The sequence below is a fragment of the Nerophis ophidion genome, linkage group LG21, assembly GCF_033978795.1.
Source record: "Nerophis ophidion isolate RoL-2023_Sa linkage group LG21, RoL_Noph_v1.0, whole genome shotgun sequence".
In the NCBI taxonomy this organism is placed as follows: domain Eukaryota; kingdom Metazoa; phylum Chordata; class Actinopteri; order Syngnathiformes; family Syngnathidae; genus Nerophis; species Nerophis ophidion.
In genome coordinates this window covers 41,469,591-41,485,410 of record NC_084631.1, presented here as the reverse complement: position 1 = coordinate 41,485,410, position 15,820 = coordinate 41,469,591, and the positions used below count along the sequence as shown (strand labels likewise).

The 15,820-nt window shown below is 27.6% G+C and overlaps 1 protein-coding gene across 1 annotated transcript in view; it reads right to left on the bottom strand.

Annotated features, from left to right (window-relative positions):
* khdrbs3 (KH domain containing, RNA binding, signal transduction associated 3) overlaps nucleotides 1-10,915 on the bottom strand; it is a 274,142-nt gene extending 263,227 nt beyond the window's left edge. The window contains 1 exon segment of the mRNA XM_061882635.1: nucleotides 10,748-10,915. The gene's annotated coding sequence lies outside the window, so the exon portion shown is untranslated.
* Nucleotides 10,916-15,820: the final 4,905 nt, after the last annotated feature.

Genomic DNA, 15,820 nt, shown 5'->3' with positions numbered 1-15,820 from the left:
TGGACCAAGCTATATTTCTAACAAAGACAAATCATTATTTCTTCTAGATTTCCCAGAACAAATTTTTTAAAAAGAAATTCAAAAGACTTCAAAATAAGATTTAAATTTGATTCTACAGATTTTTTTAGACAATTTGCTCAATTTACCTTTAATAAATATCTCTACGTATACATTTTTAAAAAATGGGTATTTGTCTGTCATTCCGTCGTACTTTTTTTTCCTTTTACGGAAGGTTTTTTGCAGAGAATAAATGATGTAAAAAAAACACTTAATCGAACGATTTAAAAGAGGAGAAAAAATAAAAAATGACAAATTTCGAAACATAGTTTATCTTCAATTTCGACTTCTAAATTCCATCCATCCATCCATCTATTTTCTACCGCTTATTCCCTTTCGGGGTCGCGGGGGGCGCTGGCACCTATCTCAGCTACAATCGGGCGGAAGGCGGGGTACACCCTGGACAAGTCGCCACCTCATCGCAGGGCCAACACAGATAGACAACATTCACACTCAACCGAAAAAAATGGAGAAAAACTAGCTAATTCGAATCTTTTGGAAAAAAATAAAAAAAATAATTTATGGAACATTAGTCATTTTTCCTGCTCAAGATTAATTTTAGGATTTTGATGACATGTTTTAGAAAAAACAAAAAATGACAAGTTTCGAAACAGTTTATCTTCAATTTTAAAATCCTAAATTCAACTGAAAAAAATGGAGAAAAACTATCCAATTTGAATCTTTTGGAAAAAAATAATTTATGGAAAATCATTAGTAATTTTTCCTGATTAAGATTAATTTTAGAATATATAACAAATTGGACCAAGCTATATTTCTAACAAAGACCAATCATTATTTCTTCTAGATTTCCCAGAACAACATTTTTTAAAAAGAAATTCAAAAGTCTTCAAAATAAGATTTAAATTTGATTCTACAGATTTTTTAGATTTAGACAATTTGCTCAATTTACCTTTAATAAATAAATCTACATATACATTTTTTTTTAAAAAAAGGGTATTTGTCTGTCATTTGTACTTTTTTTTTTTCCTTTTACGGAAGGTTATTTGTAGAGAATAAATGATGAAAAAAAAACACTTAATTGAACGATTTAAAAGAGGAGAAAAAACAAAAAATGACAAATTTTGAAACATAGTTTATCTTCAATTTCGACGCTTTAACATTCTAAATTCAACTGAAAAAAATGGAGAAAAACTAGCTAATTCGAATCTTTTGGAAAAAAATAATTTATGGAACATTATTAGTAATTTTTCCAGATTAAGATTAATTTTAGAATTTTGATGACATGTTTTAAATAGGTTAAAATCCAATCTGCACTTTGTTAGAATATATAACAAATTGGACCAAGCTATATTTCTAACAAAGGCGAATCATTATTTCTTCTAGATTTCCCAGAACAAAATTTTAAAAGAAATTCAAAAGACTTTGAAATAAGATTTAAATTTGATTCTACAGATTTTTTAGATTTAGACAATTTGCTCAATTTACCTTTAATAAATAAATCTACATATACATATAAAAAAAATGGGTATTTGTCTGTCATTCCGTCGTACTTTTTTTTCCTCTTACGGAAGGTTTTTTGTAGAGAATAAATGATGAAAAAAACACTTAATTGAACGATTTAAAAGAGGAGAAAAAACAGAAAATGACAAATTTCGAAACATAGTTTATCTTCAATTTTAAAATTCTAAATTCAACTGAAAAAAATGGAGAAAAACTAGCCAATTTGAATCTTTTGGAAAAAAATAAAAAAATAATTTATGGAAAATCATTAGTAATTTTTCTTGATTAAGATTAATTTTAGAATTTTGATGACATGTTTTAAATAGGTTAAAATCCAATCTGCACTTTGTTAGAATATATAACAAATTGGACCAAGCTATATTTTTGTAACAAAGACAAATCATTATTTCTTCTAGATTTCCCAAAACAAAATGTTTTAAAAGAAATTCAAAAGACTTCAAAATAAGATTTAAATTTGATTCTACAGATTTTTTTAGACAATTTGCTCAATTTACCTTTAATAAATATCTCTACGTATACATTTTAAAAAAATGGGTATTTGTCTGTCATTCCGTCGTACTTTTTTTTCCTTTTACGGAAGGTTTTTTGCAGAGAATAAATGATGTAAAAAAAACATTTAATTGAACGATTTAAAAGAGGAGAAAAAATAAAAAATGACAAATTTCGAAACATAGTTTATCTTCAATTTTGACTCTTTAAAATTCTAAATTCAACTGAAAAAAATGGAGAAAAACTAGCTGATTTGAATCTTTTGGAAAAAAACATAAAAATAATTTATGCAACATCATTAGTAATTTTTCCTGATTAAGATTAATTTTAGAATTTTGATGACATGTTTTAAATAGGTTAAAATCCAATCTGCACTTTGTTAGAATATATAACAAATTGGACCAAGCTATATTTCTAACAAAGACAAATCATTATTTCTTCTAGATTTCCCAGAACAAAAATTTTAAAAGAAATTCAAAAGACTTTTAAATAAGATTTAAATTTGATTCTACAGATTTTTTTTAGACAATTTGCTCAATTTACCTTTAATAAATATCTACGTATACATTTTTAAAAAATGGGTATTTGTCTGTCATTCCGTCGTACTTTTTTTTCCTTTTACGGAAGGTTTTTTGCAGAGAATAAATGATGTAAAAAAACACTTAATTGAACGATTTAAAAGAGGAGAAAAAATAAAAAATGACAAATTTTGAAACATAGTTTATCTTCAATTTCGACGCTTTAAAATTCTAAATTCAACTGAAAAAAATGGAGAAAAACTAGCTAATTCGAATCTTTTGGAAAAAAATAATTTATGGAACATGATTAGTAATTTTTCCTGATTAAGATTAATTTTAGAATTTTGATGACATGTTTTAAATGGTTTAAAATCCAATCTGCACTTTGTTAGAATATAGAACAAATTGGACCAAGCTATATTTCTAACAAAGACAAATCGTTATTTCTTCTAGATTTTCCAGAAACAAAAATTTTAAAAGAAATTCAAAAGACTTCGAAATAAGATTTAAATTTGATTCTACAGATTTTTGGGATTTAGACAATTTTCTCAATTTACCTTTAATAAATAAATCTACATATACATTTTTAAAAAATGGGTATTTGTCTGTCATTCCGTCGTACTTTTTTTTTTCCTTTTACGGAAGGTTTTTTGCAGAGAATAAATGATGTAAAAAAAACACTTAATTGAACGATTTAAAAGAGGAGAAAAAATAAAAAATTACAAATTTCGAAACAGTTTATCTTCAATTTCGACTTCTAAATTCCATCCATCCATCCATTTTCTACCGCTTATTCCCTTTCGGGGTCGCGGGGGGCGCTGGCGCCTATCTCAGCTACAATCGGGCGGAAGGCGGGGTACACCCTGGACAAGTCGCCACCTCATCACAGGGCCAACACAGATAGACAACATTGACACTCAACCGAAAAAAATGGAGAAAAACTAGCTCATTCGAATCTTTTGGAAAAAAAATAAAAAAAGTAATTTATGGAACATTAGTCATTTTTCCTGCTCAAGATTAATTTTAGGATTTTGATGACATGTTTTAGAAAAAACAAAAAATGACAAATTTCGAAACATAGTTTATCTTCAATTTTAAAATTCTAAATTCAACTGAAAAAAATGGAGAAAAACTATCCAATTTGAATCTTTTGGAAAAAAATAATTTATGGAAAATCATTAGTAATTTTTCCTGATTAAGATTAATTTTAGAATATATAACAAATTGGACCAAGCTATATTTCTAACAAAGACAAATCATTATTTCTTCTAGATTTCCCAGAACAAAATGTTTTAAAAGAAATTCAAAAGACTTCAAAATAAGATTTAAATTTGATTCTACAGATTTTTTAGATTTAGACAATTTGCTCAATTTACCTTTAATAAATAAATCTACATATACATTTTTAAAAAATGGGTATTTGTCTGTCATTCCGTCATACTTTTTTTTTCCTTTTACGGAAGGTTTTTTGTAGAGAATAAATGATGAAAAAAAAACACTTAATTGAACGATTTAAAAGAGGAGAAAACACAAAAAAATGACGATTAAATTTCGAAACATAGTTTATCTTCAATTTCGACTCTTTAACATTCTAAATTAAACTGAAAAAAAATTGAGAAAAACTAGCTAATTCGAATCTTTTGGAAAAAAATCAAAAAATAATTTATGGAACATCATTAGTAATTTTTCCTGATTAAGATTAATTTTAGAATTTTGATGACATGTTTTAAATAGGTTAAAATCCAATCTGCACTTTGTTAGAATATATAACAAATTGGACCAAGCTATATTTCTAACAAAGACAAATCAATTCTTCTAAAATTCCCAGAACAAAAATTTTTAAGACTTTTAAATAAGATTTAAATTTGATTCTACAGATTTTTTAGATGTTTCAGAATTTTTTTTTTAATTTTAATCATAAATTTGAAGAAATATACAAATATTTTTTGTCAAAAAAAACAGAAGCTAAAATGAAGAATTAAATTAAAATGTATTATTCTTTACAATAAAAAAATACTTAAACATTGATTTAAATTGTCAGGAAAGAAGAGGAAGGAATTTAAAACGTTTATGTTTAAAAATCCTAAAATCCTTTTTAAGGTTGTATTTTTTCTCTAAAATTGTCTTTCTGAAAGTTATAAGAAGCAAAGTAAAAAAATAAATGAATTTATTTAAACAAGTGAAGACCAAGTCTTTAAAATATTTTCTTGGATTTTCAGGTCACTTACAAAAATAGGTAAACATGCAAGGAGCTCGCCGCTACACAACAGCTAAGCACACACTAGCACACAAGCTAGATATACGTAATAATCCTTGAACAATAAAACCGCACCTGTGTCTATATAAACAAGTATTAAATGTTTATTCTTACACATACAAAGTCTCCAAATCGTGTTAAAGTATCCAGGAACAAACGTGTCCGCATCATTCAAGGTGCTGCAGCATGAATTATTGTGACCACTAGATGTCGCCAAAAACAATAATTAGGTCATTTACAAAATGTAAACATGCTAGACTATAGGCTACTAGGAGATAGAAGCTACACAACAGCTAAGCACACAATAGCACACATGCTAGACATAGGTAATAATCCTTGAATAAAACAGCACATGTCAAAACAAAAAATTCTCCTGTCCCTTATAGACAATCTTTGACTACTGTTTAAGTAAATTATTAAACACAATTAAAAAAAAAAAAAAAACTCTTGTCACATGTACACAATCTTTGACTGCTGTCTTTAAAGTAAACCCTTTACCACAATATATAAATAAAAAAATACTGCTACAAATAGACAATCTTTGACTCATGTTCTTAAAGTACTTTAAAAAATACAAAAAAACTTCTGGCACATTAAAACAATCGTTGACTCATGTTTTTAAAGTAAATCGTTACACAAATAAATAAAAAAAAGTCCTGTCACATAATCTTTGACTACTGTTTTGAAGTAAATTGACAATAAAAAAAAAACTCCAGTCACAAACAGACAATCTTTGACTACTGTTTTTAAACTAAATCATGAAGAACAATTAAAAAAAATCATGTCACAAATAGACAATCTTTGACTACTGTTTTTAAAGCAAATCATTAAACATAAAAAAAAAAACTTCCTGTCACATCTCAACAATCTTTGACTACTGTTTTTAGATAGACCCAAAAAATATCCTGTCACTTTGAGTACTGTTTTTAAAGCAAATCATTAAACATACTGAAAAACTCCTGTCACAAATAGACAATCTTTGACTACTGTTTTTAAAGTAAATAATGAAGCACAATAAAATAAAATAAACTCCCATCAGATGTACACAATCTTTAACTTCTGTTTTTAAAGTAAATCATGAAGCACAATTAAAAAAAATCATGTCACAAATAGACAATATTTGACTACTGTTTTTAAAGCAAATCATTAAACATAAAAAAAACTTCCTCTCACATCTCAACAATCTTTGACTACTGTTTTTAAAGAAAATCATGAAGCACAATTAAAAAAAAAAACTCCAGTCACAAAGAGACAATCTTTGACTACTGTTTTTAAAGTAAATCATGAAGCACAATAAAAAAAACTCCCGTCAGATATACACAATCTTTGACTACTGTTTTTAAAGTAAATCATAAAGCGCAATTTAAAAAAAACTCCAGTCACAAAGAGACAATCTTTGACTACTGTTTTTAAAGTAAATCATGAAGCACAATAAAAAAAAACTCCCGTCAGATATACACAATCTTTGACTACTGTTTTTAAAGAAAAACATGAAGCGCAATTAAAAAAAAAACTCCAGTCACAAATAGACAATCTTTGACTACTGTTTTTAAAGCAAATCATTAAACATAAAAAAAACTTCCTCTCACATCTCAACAATCTTTGACTACGGTTTTTAGATAGACCAAAAAAATATCCTGTCACTGAGTACTGTTTTTAAAGCAAATCGTTAAACACACAAAAAACCCTGACATATATAAACAATCTTTGACTGATAATTTTTAAAGCAAATTATTAAACAATAAAAAAAAGTGTCAAATTGACAATCTTTGGCTACTGTTTTTAAGTAAATCATGAAGCACAATAAAAAAAAAAAACTCCAGTCACAAATAGACAATCTTTGACTATTGTTTTTAAACTAAATCATGAAGCACAATTAAAAAAACATGTCACAAATAGACAATCTTCGACTACTGTTTTTAAAGCAAATCATTAAACACAAAAAAAAAACTTCCTGTCACATCTCAATCTTTGACTACTGTTTTTAAAGAAAATTATGAAGCCCAATTAAAACAAAACCTCCAGGCACAAATAGACAATCTTTGTCTACTGTTTTTAAAGAAAATAATGAAGCACAATAAAAAAAAAAACCTCCAGGCACAAATAGACAATCTTTCACTACTGTTTTTAAAGTAAATCATGAAGCAAAATAAAAAAAAACTTCCTGTCACATCTCAACAATCTTTGACTACTGTTTTTAGATAGACCAAAAAAATATCCTGTCACTTTGAGTACTGTTTTTAAAGCAAATCACTAAACATAAAAAAAAACTTCCTCTCACATCTCAACAATCTTTGACTACGGTTTTTAGATAGACCAAAAAAATATCCTGTCACTTTGAGTACTGTTTTTACAGCAAATCGTTAAACACACAAAAAACCCTGACATATATAAACAATCTTTGACTGATATTTTTAAAGCAAATTATTAAACAATAAAAAAAAGTGTCAAATTGACAATCTTTGGCTACTGTTTTTAAGTAAATCATGAAGCACAATTTAAAAAAAAAAACTCCAGTCACAAATAGACAATCTTTGACTATTGTTTTTAAACTAAATCATGAAGCACAATTAAAAAAACATGTCACAAATAGACAATCTTTGACTACTGTTTTTAAAGCAAATCATTAAACATAAAAATAAACTTCCTGTCACATCTCAATCTTTGACTACTGTTTTTAAAGAAAATTATGAAGCCCAATTAAAACAAAACCTCCAGGCACTAATAGACAATCTTTGTCTACTGTTTTTAAAGAAAATAATGAAGCACAATAAAAAAAAAAACCTCCAGGCACAAATAGACAATCTTTGACTACTGTTTTTAAAGTAAATCATGAAGCACAATAAAAAAAAAACTCCCGTCAGATATACACAATCTTTGATTACTGTTTTTAAAGCAAATCATGAAGCACAATAAAAAAAAACTCCCGTCAGATATACACAATCTTTGACTACTGTTTTTAAAGTAAATCATAAAGCGCAATTTAAAAAAAACTCCAGTCACAAATAGCAATCTTTGACTACTGTTTTTAAACTAAATCATGAAGCACAATATAAAAAAAACTCCCGTCAGATGTACACAATCTTTGACTACTGTTTTTAAAGTAAATCATAAAGCGCAATTTTAAAAAAACTCCAGTCACAAAGAGACAATCTTTGACTACTGTTTTTAAAGTAAATCATGAAGCACAATAAAAAAAAAAACTCCCGTCAGATGTACACAATCTTTGACTACTGTTTTTAAAGTAAATCATGAAGCGCAATTTAAAAAAAAAACTCCAGCCACAAATAGACAATCTTTGACTACTGTTTTTAAAGTAAATCATGAAGCGCAATTTAAAAAAAAACTCCAGTCACAAATAGACAATCTTTGACTACTGTTTTTAAAGCAAATCATTAAACATAAAAAAAAACTTCCTCTCACATCTCAACAATCTTTGACTACGGTTTTTAGATAGACCCAAAAAATATCCTGTCACTTTGAGTACTGTTTTTAAAGCAAATCATTAAACATACTGAAAAACTCCTGTCACAAATAGACAATCTTTGACTACTGTTTTTAAAGTAAATAATGAAGCACAATAAAATAAAATAAACTCCCATCAGATGTACACAATCTTTAACTTCTGTTTTTAAAGTAAATCATGAAGCACAATTTAAAAAAAAAAACTCCAGTCACAAATAGACAATCTTTGACTACTTTTTTTAAAGTAAATCATTAAGCACAATTAAAAACAATCATGTCACAAATAGACAATATTTGACTACTGTTTTTAAAGCAAATCATTAAACAAAAAAAACTTCCTCTCACATCTCAACAATCTCTGACTACTGTTTTTAAAGAAAATCATGAAGCACAATTAAAAAAAAACCTCCAGTCACAAATAGACAATCTTTGACTACTATTTTTAAAGTAAATCATGAAGCACAATTTAAAAAAAAAAAAAACTCCAGTCACAAATAGACAATCTTTGACTACCGTTTTTAAAGCAAATCATTAAACATAAAAAAAAAACTTCCTGTCACATCTCAACAATCTTTGACTACTGTTTTTAAAGAAAATCATGAAGCACAATTAAAAAAAAAACCTTCAGTCACAGACAATCTTTGACTACTGTTTTTAAAGTAAATCATGAAGCACAATAAAAAAAAAACTCCCGTCAGATATACACAATCTTTGACTACTGTTTTTAAAGTAAATCATTAAGCACAATTAAAAATAATCATGTCACAAATAGACAATCTTTGACTACCGTTTTTTAAGCAAATCATTAAACATAAAAAAAAAACTTCCTGTCACATCTCAACAATCTTTGACCAGTGTTTTTAGATAGACCAAAAAAATATCCTGTCACTTTGAGTACTGTTTTTAAAGCAAATCATTAAACACACAAAAAACCCTGACGTATATAAACAATCTTTGACTGATGTTTTTAAAGTAAATCATGAACCACAATTTAAAAAAAAACTCCAGTCACAAATGGACAATCTTTGACTATTGTTTTTAAATTAAATCATGAAGCACAATTAAAAAATCATGTCACAAATAGACAATCTTTGACTACCGTTTTTAAAGCAAATTATTAAACATAAAAAAAAACTTCCTCTCACATCTCAACAATCTTTGACTACTGTTTTTAAAGAAAATCATGAAGCACAATTAAAAAAAAAACCTTCAGTCACAAATAGACAATCTTTGACTACTGTTTTTAAAGTAAATAATGAAGCACAATAAAATAAAATAAAAACTCCCATCAGATGTACACAATCTTTGGACTTCTGTTTTTAAAGTAAATCATGAAGCACAATTTAAAAAAAAAAAAACTCCAGTCACAAATAGACAATCTTTGACTACCGTTTTTAAAGCAAATCATTAAACATAAAAAAAAAACTTCCTGTCACATCTCAATCTTTGTCTACTGTTTTTAAAGAAAATCATAAAGCGCAATTTAAAAAAAACTCCAGTCACAAATAGACAATCTTTGACTACTGTTTTTAAACTAAATCATGAAGCACAATAAAAAAAAACTCCCGTCAGATATACACAATCTTTGACTACTGTTTTTAAAGAAAAACATGAAGCGCAATTAAAAAAAAAAACCTACAGTCACAAAGAGACAATCTTTGACTACTGTTTTTAAAGTAAATCATGAAGCAGAATTTAAAAAAAACCCTCCAGTCACAAATAGACAATCTTTGACTACTGTTTCTAAAGTAAATCAGTAAGCACAATTAAAAATAATCATGTCACAAATAAACAATCATGGACTACCGTTTTTAAAGCAAATAATTAAACATAAAAAAAAACTTCCTGTCACATCTCAACAATCTTTGACTACTGTTTTTAGATAGACCAAAAAAATATCCTGTCACTTTGAGTACTGTTTTTAAAGCAAATCGTTAAACACACAAAAAACCCTGACGTATATAAACAATCTTTGACTGATTTTTTTCAAGCAAATTATTAACCAATAAAAAAAAAAGTGTCAAATTGACAATCTTTGGCTACTGTTTTTAAGTAAATCAAGAAGAAAAACCTGTCAAACAACATGGCCTCCACATCAAATGATAGCAGCAACATTAATTGGGACTTATGTTGTCTCTGCCAATTTTGTCGCTAGAAAAGGATCTCATAGATTTCTTTGAAATTGCGAATGCTATACTTTCATGTAGAAATGTTGCAATTGATCCATTGAATGATTGTTGAGGTATTGGATCAACATTTGTAGTAAATAAGACCAAATAGCGCAGAAGCTGCTGTAGTAGTTCTGCTGTAAAAAGGTCCAAAAAGCATGAGTATCATGCAGTGTCCTCCTCATTAAGTCCTCAAAAGCAATATGCAAATTAGGAGTCTAGACACACCCCCAAATAAAAATGAGCTACATCTGTGCCAAACTTGCCACTTTTAGACAAAAGTGAAGGAATATTTGTGTTCTTTCTCTCACCAGTTGCGTCTTCTGAGTCCAAACAGGAGCTTGTCTTCCTTCCTCTTAGCAGCACGTCAACAAGGTGAGTGACTGAAGTGAACAAGTGAACAGGTGAACAGGTGAACTCAATCAAGGCAATCTCTGCTGGAAGCAGGCGGAGATGTTCAGCTCTCAGCTCTCACTGTTGCCCCCTCAGGCCTGGAGTGTGCACTACAACTCAGTGCTGTTTGTGCTGCTCTCTACTTTCACTTGACAAACACAATAAAAAAATAAAAACTCCCGTCACAAATAGACAATCTTTGACTACTGTTTTTAAAGTAAATTATGAAGCACAATTTTAAAAAATCATGTCACAAATAGACAATCTTTGACTACTGTTTTTAAAGTAAATTATGAAGCACAATTGGGAAAAAAAAACTCCAGTCACAAATAGACAATCTTTGACTACTGTTTATAAAGCCAATCATTAAACATAAAAAAAAACTTCCTCTCACATCTCAACAATCTTTGACTACTGTTTTTAAAGAAAATCATGAAGCACAATTTTAAAAAATCATGTCACAAATAGACAATCTTTGACTACTGTTTTTACCGTAAAACATGAAGCACAATTTAAAAAAAAAAGAATTTCCTTCAGATTTACACAATCTTTGATTACTGTTTTTAAAGTAAATCATTTAGCACAATTAAAAATAATCATGTCACAAATAGACAATCTTTGACTACCGTTTTTAAAGCAAATCATTAAACATAAAAAAAAAACTTCCTGTCACATCTCAACAATCTTTGACTCCTGTTTTTAAAGTAAATCATGAAGCACAATTAAAAAAAAATCATGTCACAAATAGACAATCTTTGACTACTGTTTTTAAAGTAAATCATGAAGCACAATAAAAAAAAAACTCCCGTCAGATATACACAATCTTTGACTACTGTTTTTAAAGTAAATCATGAAGCACAATTTTAAAAAAAACTCCAGTCACATGTAGACAATCTTTGACTACTGTTTTTAAAGTAAATCATGAATCACAATTAAAAAATGATCATGTCACAAATAGACAATCTTTGACTACCATTTTTAAAGCAAATCTTTAAACATAATGAAATACCTCTGTCACAAATAGACAATTTGACTCCTGTTTTTAAAGTAAATCATGAAGCACAATAAAAAAAAAAACTTCCGTCAGATTTACACAATCTTTGACTACTGTTTTTAAAGTAAATCATGAAGTACAATTTTAAAAAAATATGTCACAAATAGACAATCTTTGACTCCTATTTTTAAAGCAAATCTTTAAACATAATGAAAAAAACTCCAGTCACAAATAGACAATCTTTGACTACTGTATTTAAAGTAAATCTGGAATCACAATTTTTAAAAATTATGTCACAAATAGACAATCTTTGACTCCTGTTTTTAAATCAAATCATTAAACATAATAAAAAAAACCTCCTGTCACATATAGACAATCTTTGACTACTGTATTTAAAGTAAATAATGAAGCACAATAAAAAAAAATAATTCCCGTCAGATTTACACAATCTTTGAATCCTGTTCTTAAAGTAAATCATGAAGCATAATTTAAAAAAATCATGTCACAAATAGACAATCTTTGACATCCATTTTTAAAGCACATCATTAAACATAATGAAAAACTCCAGTCACAAATAGACAATTTGACTCCTGTTTTTAAAGTAAATCATGAAGCACAAAAAAAAAACTCCCGTCAGATATACACAATCTTTGACTTCTGTTTTTAAAGTAAATCATGAAGCACAATTTTAAAAAAACATGTCACAAATAGACAATCTTTGACTCCTGTTTTTAAAGCAAATCATTAAACATAATGAAAAACTCCTGTCACAAATAGACAATCTTTGACTACTGTTTTTAAAGTAAATCATGAAGCACAGTTTAAAAAAAAAAACCTCCAGTGACAAATAGACAATCTTTGACTCCTGTTTTTAAAGTAAATCATGAAGCACAATTTAAAAAAAAAAAACCCTCCAGTGACAAATAGACAATCTTTGACTCCTGTTTTTAAAGTAAATCATGAAGCATAATTTAAAAAAATCATGTCACAAATAGACAATCTTTGACATCCATTTTTAAAGCACATCATTAAACATAATGAAAAACTCCAGTCACAAATAGACAATTTGACTACTGTTTTTAAAGTAAATCATGAAGCACAATTTTAAAAAAATATGTCACAAATAGACAATCTTTGACTCCTGTTTTTAAAGCAAATCATTAAACATAATGAAAAACTCCTGCCACAAATAGACAATCTTTGACTACTGTTTTTAAAGTAAATCATGAAGCACAGTTAAAAAAAAAACCTCCAGTGACAAATAGACAATCTTTGACTCCTGTTTTTAAAGTAAATCATGAAGCACAAAAAAAAACCTCCCGTCAGATTTACACAATCTTTGACTACTGTTTTTAAAGTAAATCATGAAGCACAATTTAAAAAAATAAAAAAACTCCAGTCACAAATAGACAATCTTTGACTACCGTTTTTAAAGCACATCATTAAACACAATAAAACACTTCTGTCACATTTAGACAATCTTTGGCTACTGTTTTTAAAGTAAATCATGAAGTACAATTTTAAAAAAATATGTCACAAAGAGACAATCTTTGACTCCTATTTTTAAAGCAAATCTTTAAACATAATGAAAAAAACTCCAGTCACAAATAGACAATCTTTGACTACTGTATTTAAAGTAAATCTGGAATCACAATTTTTAAAAATTATGTCACAAATAGACAATCTTTGACTCCTGTTTTTAAATCAAATCATTAAACATAATAAAAAAAACCTCCTGTCACATATAGACAATCTTTGACTACTGTATTTAAAGTAAATAATGAAGCACAATAAAAAAAAATAATTCCCGTCAGATTTACACAATCTTTGAATCCTGTTCTTAAAGTAAATCATGAAGCATAATTTAAAAAAATCATGTCACAAATAGACAATCTTTGACATCCATTTTTAAAGCACATCATTAAACATAATGAAAAACTCCAGTCACAAATAGACAATTTGACTCCTGTTTTTAAAGTAAATCATGAAGCACAAAAAAAAAACTCCCGTCAGATATACACAATCTTTGACTTCTGTTTTTAAAGTAAATCATGAAGCACAATTTTAAAAAAACATGTCACAAATAGACAATCTTTGACTCCTGTTTTTAAAGCAAATCATTAAACATAATGAAAAACTCCTGTCACAAATAGACAATCTTTGACTACTGTTTTTAAAGTAAATCATGAAGCACAGTTTAAAAAAAAAAACCTCCAGTGACAAATAGACAATCTTTGACTCCTGTTTTTAAAGTAAATCATGAAGCACAATTTAAAAAAAAAAAAACCTCCAGTGACAAATAGACAATCTTTGACTCCTGTTTTTAAAGTAAATCATGAAGCATAATTTAAAAAAATCATGTCACAAATAGACAATCTTTGACATCCATTTTTAAAGCAAATCATTAAACATAATGAAAAACTCCTGCCACAAATAGACAATCTTTGACTACTGTTTTTAAAGTAAATCATGAAGCACAGTTAAAAAAAAAACCTCCAGTGACAAATAGACAATCTTTGACTCCTGTTTTTAAAGTAAATCATGAAGCACAAAAAAAAACCTCCCGTCAGATTTACACAATCTTTGACTACTGTTTTTAAAGTAAATCATGAAGCACAATTTAAAAAAATAAAAAAACTCCAGTCACAAATAGACAATCTTTGACTACCGTTTTTAAAGCACATCATTAAACACAATAAAACACTTCTGTCACATTTAGACAATCTTTGGCTACTGTTTTTAAAGTAAATCATGAAGCACAATTAAAAAAAATCATGTCACAAATAGACAATCTTTGACAACCATTTTTAAAGCACATCATTAAACATAATGAAATACTTCTGTCACAAATAGACAATTTGACTCCTGTTTTTAGAGTAAATCATGAAGCACAATTAAAAAAAAACTCCAGTCACAAATAGACAATCTTTGACTACTGTTTTTAAAGTAAATCATGAATCACAATTTTAAAAAATTATGTCACAAATAGACAATCTTTGACTCCTGTTTTTAAAGCAAATCATTAAACATAATAAAAAAAACTCCTGTCACATATAGACAATATTTGACTACTGTATTTAAAGTAAATCATGAAGCACAATAAAAAAAACTCCTGACAGATATACACAATCTTTGACTACTGTTTTTAAAGTAAATCATGAAGCGCAATTTAAAAAAACTTCCTGTCACAAAGAGACAATCTTTGACTACTGTTCTTAAAGTAAATCATGAAGCACAATAAAAAAAAAAACTCCCGTCAGATATACACAATCTTTGACTACTGTTTTTAAAGTAAATCATGAAGCACAATTTAAAAAAAAACTCCAGTCACATATAGACAATCTTTGACTACTGTTTTTAAAGTAAATCATGAATCACAATTAAAAAAGGATCATGTCACAAATAGACAATCTTTGACTACCATTTTTAAAGCAAATCTTTAAACATAATTAAATACCGCTGTCACAAATAGACAATTTGACTCCTGTTTTTAAAGTAAATCATGAAGCACAATAAAAAAAAAAACTCCCGTCAGATATACACAATCTTTGACTACTGTTTTTAAAGTAAATCATGAAGCACAATTTAAAAAAAAACTCCAGTCACATATAGACAATCTTTGACTACTGTTTTTAAAGTAAATCATGAATCACAATTAAAAAAGGATCATGTCACAAATAGACAATCTTTGACAACCATTTTTAAAGCAAATCTTTAAACATAATTAAATACCGCTGTCACAAATAGACAATTTGACTCCTGTTTTTAAAGTAAATCATGAAGCACAATAAAAAAAAAAACTTCCGTCAGATTTACACAATCTTTGACTACTGTTTTTAAAGTAAATCATGAAGCACAATTTAAAAAAAAAAAAAAACTCCAGTCACAAATAGACAATCTTTGACTACTGTTTTTAAAGTAAATCATGAAGCACAATAAAAAAAAACTCCAGTCACAAATAGACAATCTTTGACTACCGTTTTTAAAGCAAATCATT